The sequence below is a fragment of the Lissotriton helveticus genome, chromosome 6, assembly GCF_964261635.1.
Source record: "Lissotriton helveticus chromosome 6, aLisHel1.1, whole genome shotgun sequence".
Lineage (NCBI taxonomy): Eukaryota > Metazoa > Chordata > Amphibia > Caudata > Salamandridae > Lissotriton > Lissotriton helveticus.
The window spans coordinates 977,596,262-977,605,241 of NC_136067.1; positions in this window are offsets into that span (position 1 = coordinate 977,596,262).

Genomic DNA, 8,980 nt, shown 5'->3' on the forward strand with positions numbered 1-8,980 from the left:
GTAAAGGGGTTGGGTGCAGAGGACTCCAAGCAGTGCCCAGCAGTGCCCAACAGTATAGGGGGTGGGTGCAGAGGACTCCCAGCAGTGCCCAACAGTATAGGGGTGGGTGCAGAGGACTCCCAGCAGTGCCCAACAGTATAGGGGGTGGGTGCAGAGGACTCCCAGCAGTGCCCAACAGTGCCCAATAGTATAGGGGGTGGGTGCAGAGGACCCCCATCAGTGCCCAACAGTATAGGGGGTGGGTGCAGAGGACCCCCAGCAGTGCCCAACAGTGCCTAACAGTATAGGGGGTGGGTGCCGAGGACCCCCAGCAGTGCCCAACAGTATAGGGGGTGGGTGCATAGGACCCGGAGCAGTGTCCAACAGTATAGAGGGTGGGTGCAGAGGACACCCAGCAGTGCCCAGCAGTGCCCAACAGTATAGGGGGTGGGTGCAGAGGACTCCCAGCAGTGCCCAACAGTATAGGGGGTGGGTGCAGAGGACCCCCAGCAGAGCCAAACAGTATAGGGGTGGGTGCAGAGGACCCCCAGCAGTGCCCAACAGTATAGGGGGTGGGTGCAGAGGACCCCCAGCAGTGCCCAACAGTATAGGAGTGGGTGCAGAGGACCCCCAGCAGTGCCCAACAGTATAGGGGGTGGGTGCAGAGGACTCCCAGCAGTGCCCAGCAATGTCCAGCAGTATAGGGGGTGGGTGCAGAGGACCCCCAGCAGTGCCCAACAGTATAGGGGGTGGGTGCAGAGGACCCCCAGCAGTGCCCAACAGTATAGGGGGTGGGTGCTGAGGACTCCCAGGAGTGCCCAACAGTGCCCAACAGTATAGGGGGTGGGTGCAGCGGACCCCCAGCAGTGCCTAACAGCGCCCAACAGTATAGGGGGTGGGTGCAGAGGACCCCCAGCAGTGCCCAACAGTATAGGGGTGGGTGCAGAGGACTCCCAGCAGTGTCCAAAAGTGCCCAACAGTATAGGGGGTGGGTGCAGAGGACCCCCAGCAGCGCCCAGCAGTGCCCAGCAGTATAGGGGGCTGGTGCAGAGGACCTCCAGCAGTGCCAAACAGTATAGGGGGTGGGTGCAGAGGACTCCCAGCAGTGCCCAGCAGTGCCCAACAGTATAGGGGGTGGGTGCAGAGTACTCTCAGCAGTGCCCAACAGTGCCCTACAGTATAGGGGGTGGGTGCAGAGGACCCCCAGCAGTACCCAAGGGTACAGGGGTGGGTGCAGAGGACTCCCAGCAGTGCGAAGCAGTGCCCAACAGTATAGGGGGTGGGAGCAGAGGACCCCCAGCAGTGCTAAACAGTATAGGGGGTGGGTGCAGAGTATCCCCAGCAGTACCCAACAGTATAGGGGGTGGGTGCAGAGGACTCCCAGCAGTGCCCAACAGTGCCCAACAGTATAGGGGGTGGGAGCAGAGGACCCCCAGCAGTGCCCAACAGTGCCCAACAGTATAGGGGGTGGGTGCAGAGGACCCCCAGCAGTGCCCAGCAGTATTGGGGGTGAGTGCAGAGGACTCCCAGCAGTGCCCAGCAGTGACCAACAGTATAGGGGTGGGTGCAGAGGACCCCCAGCAGTGCCCAGCAGTGCCCAACAGTATAGGGGGTGGGTGCAGAGGACTCCCAGCAGTGCCCAACAGTGTAGGGGGTGGGTGCCGAGGACTCTTAGCAGTGCCCAAAAGTGCCCCACAGTATAGGGGGTGGGTGCAGAGGAACCCCAGCAGTGCCCAACAATATGAGGGGAGGTTGCAGAGGACTCCCAGCAGTGCCCAGAAGTGCCCAACTGTATAGGGGTGGGTGCAGAGGACCCCCAGCAGTGCCCAACAGTATAGGGGGTGGGTGCAGAGGACTCCCAGCAGTGCCCAACAGTGCCCAACAGTATAAGGGGTGGGTGCAGAGGACTCCCAGCAGTACCCAGAAGTGCCCAACAGTATAGGGGGTGGGTGCAGAGGACCCCCAGCAGTGCCCAACAGTATAGGGGTGGGTGCAGAGGACTCCCAGCAGTGCCCAGAAGTGCCCAACAGTATAGGGGGTGGGTGCAGAGGACCCCCAGCAGTGCCCAACAGTATAGGGGGTGGGTGCAGAGGACCCCCAGCAGAGCCCAACAGTATAGGGGGTCGGTGCAGAGGACTCCCAGCAGTGCCTAGCAGTGCCCAAGAGTATAGGGGGTGGGTGCAGAGGACTCCCAGCAGTGCCCAACAGTATAGGGGGTGGTTGCAGAGGACTCCCAGCAGTGCCCAACAGTATATGGGGTGGGTTCAGAGGACTCCCATCAGTGCCCAGCAGTGCCCAACAGTATAGAGGGTGGGTTCAGAGGACCCCCAGCAGTGCCCAACAGTATAGGGGTGGGTGCAGAGGACCCCCAGCAGTGCCCAAGGGTACAGGGGGTGGGTGCAGAGGACTCCCAGCAGTGCCCAACAGTATAGGGGTGGGAGCAGAGGACTCCCAACAGTGCCCAAGGGTACAGGGGATGGGTGCAGAGGACTCCCAGCAGTGCCTAGCAGTATAGGGGGTGGGTGCAGATGACCCCCAGCAGTGCCCAGCAGTGCCCAACAGTATAGGGGGTGGGTGCAGAGGAAAGCCAGCAGTGCCCAACAGTATAGGGGGTGGGTGCAGAGGACTCCCAGGAATGCCCAGCAGTGCCCAACAGTATAGGGGGTGGGTGCAGAGTACCCCCAGCAGTGCCCAATAGTATACGGGGTGGGTGCAGAGGACCCCCAGCAGTGCCCAAGGTTACAGGGGGTGGGTGCTGAGGACTCCCAGCAGTGCCCAGCAGTGCCCAACAGTATAGGGGGTGGGTGTAGAGGACTCCCAGCAGTGCCCAAGGGTACAGGGGGTGGGTGCAGAGGACTCCCAGCAGTGCCCAACACTATAGGGGGAGGGTGCAGAGGACCCCCATCAGTGCCCAACAGCAAAGGGGGTGGGTGCAGAGGACTCCCAGCAGTGCCCAACAGTGCCCAACAGCACAGGGGGTTGGTGCAGAGGACCCCCAGCAGGGCCCGACAGTATAGGGGGTGGGTGCAGAGGACCCCCAGCAGTGCCCAACAGTATAGGGGGTGGGTGCAGAGGACTACCGGCAGTGCCCAGCAGTGCCCAACAGTATAGGGGGTGGGTGCAGTGGACCCCCAACAGTGCCCAACAGTATAGGGGGTGGGTGCAGAGGACTCCCAACAGTGCCCAGCAGTGCCCAACAGATTAGGGGGGGGGGGGTGCAGAGGATTCCCAGCAGTGCCCAACAGTGCCCAACAGTATAGGGGGTGGGTGCAGAGGACCCCCAGCTGTGCCCAAGGGTACAGGGGGTGGGTGCAGAGGACTCCCAGCAGTGCCCAACAGAATAGGGGGTGGGTGCATAGGACCCCCAGCAGTGCCCAACAGTATAGAGGTAGGTGCAGAGTACCCCCAGCAGTGCCCAACAGTATAGGGGGTGGGTGCAGAGGACTCCCAGCAGTGCCCAACAGTATAGGGGGTGGGTGCAGAGGACCCCCAGCAGTGCCCAATAGTATAGGGGGTGGGTGCAGAGGATCCCCAGCAGTGCCCAACAGTATAGGGGGTGGGTGCAGAGGAATCCCAGCAGTGCCCATCAGTGCCCAACAGTATAGGGGTGGGTGCAGAGGACCCCCAGCAGTGCCCAGCCGTGCCCAACAGTATAGGGGGTGGGTGCAGAGGACCCCCATCAGTGCCCAACAGTATAGGGGGTGGGTGCATAGGACACCTAGCAGTGCCCAACAGTATAGGGGGTGGGTGCAGAAGACTCCCAGCAGTGCCCAGCAGTGCCCAACAGTATAGGGGTGGGTACAGAGGACCACCAGCAGTGTCCAACAGTATAGGGGGTGGGCGCAAAGGGCTCCCAGCAGTGGCCAGCAGTGCACAACAGTATAGGGGGTGGGTTTAGAGGACTCCCAGCAGTGCCCAACAGTATAGGGGGTGGGATCGGAGGACCCCCAGCAGTGCCCAACAGTATAGGGGTGGGTGCAGAGGACCTCCAGCAGTGCCCAAGGGTACAGGGGGTGGGTGCAGAGGACTCCCAGCAGTGCCTAGCAGTGCCCAACAGTATAGGGGTGGGTGCAGAGAACTCCAAACAGTGCTCAAGGGTACAGGGGGTGGGTGCAGAGGACGGCCAGCAGTGCCCAACAGTATAGGGGTGGGTGCAGAGGACCCCCAGCAGTGCCCAACAGTATAGGGGTGGGTGCAGAGTACTCCCAGCAGTGCCCAACAGTATAGGGGGTGGGTGCAGATGACCCCCAGCAGTGCCCAACAGTATAGGGGTGGGTGCAGAGGACCCCCAGCAGTGCCCAAGGGTACAGGGGGTGGGTGCAGAGGACTCCCAGCAGTGCCCAACAGTATAGGGGTGGGAGCAGAGGACTCCCAACAGTGCCCAAGGGTACAGGGGATGGGTGCAGAGGACTCCCAGCAGTGCCCAGCAGTGCCTAGCAGTATAGGGGGTGGGTGCAGATGACCCCCAGCAGTGCCCAACAGTGCCCAACAGTATAGGGGGTGGGTGCAGAGGAACGCCAGCAGTGCCCAACAGTATAGGGGGTGGGTGCAGAGGACTCCCAGGAATGCCCAGCAGTGCCCAACAGTATAGGGGGTGGGTGCAGAGGACCCCCAGCAGTGCCCAATAGTATACGGGGTGGGTGCAGAGGACCCCCAGCAGTGCTCAAGGTTACAGGGGGTGGGTGCTGAGGACTCCCAGCAGTGCCCAGCAGTGCCCAACAGTATAGGGGGTGGGTGCAGAGGACTCCCAGCAGTGCCCAAGGGTACAGGGGGTGGTTGCAGAGGACTCCCAGCAGTGCCCAACACTATAGGGGGAGGGTGCAGAGGACCCCCATCAGTGGCCAACAGCAAAGGGGGTGGGTGCAGAGGACTCCCAGCAGTGCCCAACAGTGCCCAACAGCACAGGGGGTTGGTGCAGAGGACACCCAGCAGGGCCCGACAGTATAGGGGGTGGGTGCAGAGGACCCCCAGCAGTGCCCAACAGTATAGGGGGTGGGTGCAGAGGACTACCAGCAGTGCCCAGCAGTGCCCAACAGTATAGGGGGTGGGTGCAGAGGACCCCCAACAGTGCCCAACAGTATAGGGGGTGGGTGCAGAGGACTCCCAGCAGTGCCCAGCAGTGCCCAACAGATTAGGGGGGGTGCAGAGGATTCCCAACAGTGCCCAACAGTGCCCAACAGTATAGGGGGTGGGTGCAGAGGACCCCCAGCTGTGCCCAAGGGTACAGGGGGTGGGTGCAGAGGACTCCCAGCAGTGCCCAACAGAATAGGGGGTGGGTGCATAGGACCCCCAGCAGTGCCCAACAGTATAGAGGTAGGTGCAGAGTACCCCCAGCAGTGCCCAACAGTATAGGGGGTGGGTGCAGAGGACTCCCAGCAGTGCCCAACAGTATAGGGGGTGGGTGCAGAGGACCCCCAGCAGTGCCCAATAGTATAGGGGGTGGGTGCAGAGGACCCCCAGCAGTGCCCAACAGTATAGGGGGTGGGTGCAGAGGAATCCCAGCAGTGCCAATCAGTGCCCAACAGTATAGGGGTGGGTGCAGAGGACCCCCAGCAGTGCCCAGCAGTGCCCAACAGTATAGGGGGTGGGTGCAGATTACTCCCAGCAGTGCCCAGCAGTGCCCAACAGTATAGGGGGTGGGTGCAGAGGACCCCCATCAGTGCCCAACAGTATAGGGGGTGGGTGCATAGGACACCTAGCAGTGCCCAACAGTATAGGGGGTGGGTGCAGAAGACTCCCAGCAGTGCCCAGCAGTGCCCAACAGTATAGGGGGTGGGTACAGAGGACCACCAGCAGTGTCCAACAGTATAGGGGTGGGCGCAAAGGGCTCCCAGCAGTGGCCAGCAGTGCACAACAGTATAGGGGGTGGGTTTAGAGGACTCCCAGCAGTGCCCAACAGTATAGGGGGTGGGATCGGAGGACCCCCAGCAGTGCCAAACAGTATAGGGGTGGGTGCAGAGGACCCCCAGCAGTGCCCAAGGGTACAGGGGGTGGGTGCAGAGGACTCCCAGCAGTGCCTAGCAGTGCCCAACAGTATAGGGGTGGGTGCAGAGGACTCCAAACAGTGCTCAAGGCTACAGGGGGTGGGTGCAGAGGACGGCCAGCAGTGCCCAACAGTATAGGGGTGGGTGCAGAGGACTCCCAGCAGTGCCCAACAGTGCCCAACAGTATAGGGGGTGGGTTCAGAGGACCCCCAGCAGTGCCCAAAAGTATAGGGGTGGGTGCAGAGTACTCCCAGCAGTGCCCAACAGTATAGGGGGTGGGTGCAGATGACCCCCTTCAGTGCCCAACAGTATAGGGGGTGGGTGCATAGGACCCCTAGCAGTGCCCAACAGTATAGGGGGTGGGTGCAGAGGACTCCCAGCCATGCCCAGCAGTGCCCAACAGTATAGGGGGTGGGTACAGAGGACCACCAGCAGTGCCCAACAGTATAGGGGGTAGGTGCAAAGTGCTCCCAGCAGTGCCCAGTAGTGCACAACAGTATAGGGGGTGGGTGCAGAGGACTCCCAGCAGTGCCCAACAGTATAGGGGGTGGGTTCAGAGGACCCCCAGCAATGCCAAACAGTATAGGGGTGGGTGCAGAGGACCCCCAGCAGTGCCCAAGGGTACAGGGGGTGGGTGCAGAGGACTCCCAGCTGTGCCCAGCAGTGCCCAACAGTATAGGGGTGGGTGCAGAGGGCTCCAAACAGTGCTCAAGGGTACAGGGGGTGGGTGCAGAGGACGACCATCAGTGCCCAACAGTATAGGGGTAGGTGCAGAGGACTCCCAGCAGTGCCCAACAGTGCCCAACAGTATAGGGGGTGGGTGCAGAGGACCCCCAGCAGTGCCCAACAGTATAGGGGGTGGGTGCAGAGGACTCCCAGCAGTGCCCAACAGTATAAGGGGTGGGTGCAGAGGACTCCCAGCAGTGCCCAACAGTATAGGGGGTGGGTGCAGAAGACTCCCAGCAGTGCCCAGCAGTGCCCAACAGTATAGGGGGTGGGTACAGAGGACCACCAGCAGTGTCCAACAGTATAGGGGTGGGCGCAAAGGGCTCCCAGCAGTGGCCAGCAGTGCACAACAGTATAGGGGGTGGGTGCAGATTACTCCCAGCAGTGCCCAGCAGTGCCCAACAGTATAGGGGGTGGGTGCAGAGGACTCCCAGCAGTGCCCAACAGTATAGGGGGTGGGTGCAGAGGACCCCCAGCAGTGCCCAATAGTATAGGGGGTGGGTGCAGAGGACCCCCAGCAGTGCCCAACAGTATAGGGGGTGGGTGCAGAGGAATCCCAGCAGTGCCAATCAGTGCCCAACAGTATAGGGGTGGGTGCAGAGGACCCCCAGCAGTGCCCAGCAGTGCCCAACAGTATAGGGGTGGGTGCAGATTACTCCAAGCAGTGCCCAGCAGTGCCCAACAGTATAGGGGGTGGGTGCAGAAGACTCCCAGCAGTGCCCAGCAGTGCCCAACAGTATAGGGGGTGGGTACAGAGGACCACCAGCAGTGTCCAACAGTATAGGGGTGGGCGCAAAGGGCTCCCAGCAGTGGCCAGCAGTGCACAACAGTATAGGGGGTGGGTTTAGAGGACTCCCAGCAGTGCCCAACAGTATAGGGGGTGGGATCGGAGGACCCCCAGCAGTGCCAAACAGTATAGGGGTGGGTGCAGAGGACCCCCAGCAGTGCCCAAGGGTACAGGGGGTGGGTGCAGAGGACTCCCAGCAGTGCCTAGCAGTGCCCAACAGTATAGGGGTGGGTGCAGAGGACTCCAAACAGTGCTCAAGGGTACAGGGGGTGGGTGCAGAGGACGGCCAGCAGTGCCCAACAGTATAGGGGTGGGTGCAGAGGACTCCCAGCAGTTCCCAACAGTGCCCAACAGTATAGGGGGTGGGTGCAGAGGACCCCCAGCAGTGCCCAACAGTATAGGGGTGGGTGCAGAGTACTCCCAGCAGTGCCCAACAGTATAGGGGGTGGGTGCAGATGACCCCCTTCAGTGCCCAACAGTATAGGGGGTGGGTGCATAGGACCCCTAGCAGTGCCCAACAGTATAGGGGGTGGGTGCAGAGGACTCCCAGCCATGCCCAGCAGTGCCCAACAGTATAGGGGGTGGGTACAGTGGACCACCAGCAGTGCCCAACAGTATAGGGGGTAGGTGCAAAGTGCTCCCAGCAGTGCCCAGTAGTGCACAACAGTATAGGGGGTGGGTGCAGAGGACTCCCAGCAGTGCCCAACAGTATAGGGGGTGGGTTCAGAGGACCCCCAGCAATGCCTAACAGTATAGGGGTGGGTGCAGAGGACCCCCAGCAGTGCCCAAGGGTACAGGGGGTGGGTGCAGAGGACTCCCAGCTGTGCCCAGCAGTGCCCAACAGTATAGGGGTGGGTGCAGAGGGCTCCAAACAGTGCTCAAGGGTACAGGGGGTGGGTGCAGAGGACGACCATCAGTGCCCAACAGTATAGGGGTAGGTGCAGAGGACTCCCAGCAGTGCCCAACAGTGCCCAACAGTATAGGGGGTGGGTGCAGAGGACCCCCAGCAGTGCCCAACAGTATAGGGGGTGGGTGCAGAGGACTCCCAGCAGTGCCCAACAGTATAAGGGGTGGGTGCAGAGGACTCCCAGCAGTGCCCAACAGTATAGGGGGTGGGTGCAGAAGACTCCCAGCAGTGCCCAGCAGTGCCCAACAGTATAGGGGGTGGGTACAGAGGACCACCAGCAGTGTCCAACAGTATAGGGGTGGGCGCAAAGGGCTCCCAGCAGTGTCCAGCAGTGCACAACAGTATAGGGGGTGGGTTTAGAGGACTCCCAGCAGTGCCCAACAGTATAGGGGGTGGGATCGGAGGACCCCCAGCAGTGCCAAACAGTATAGGGGTGGGTGCAGAGGACCCCCAGCAGTGCCCAAGGGTACAGGGGGTGGGTGCAGAGGACTCCCAGCAGTGCCTAGCAGTGCCCGACAGTATAGGGGTGGGTGCAGAGGACTCCAAACAGTGCTCAAGGGTACAGGGGGTGGGTGCAGAGGACGGCCAGCAGTGCCC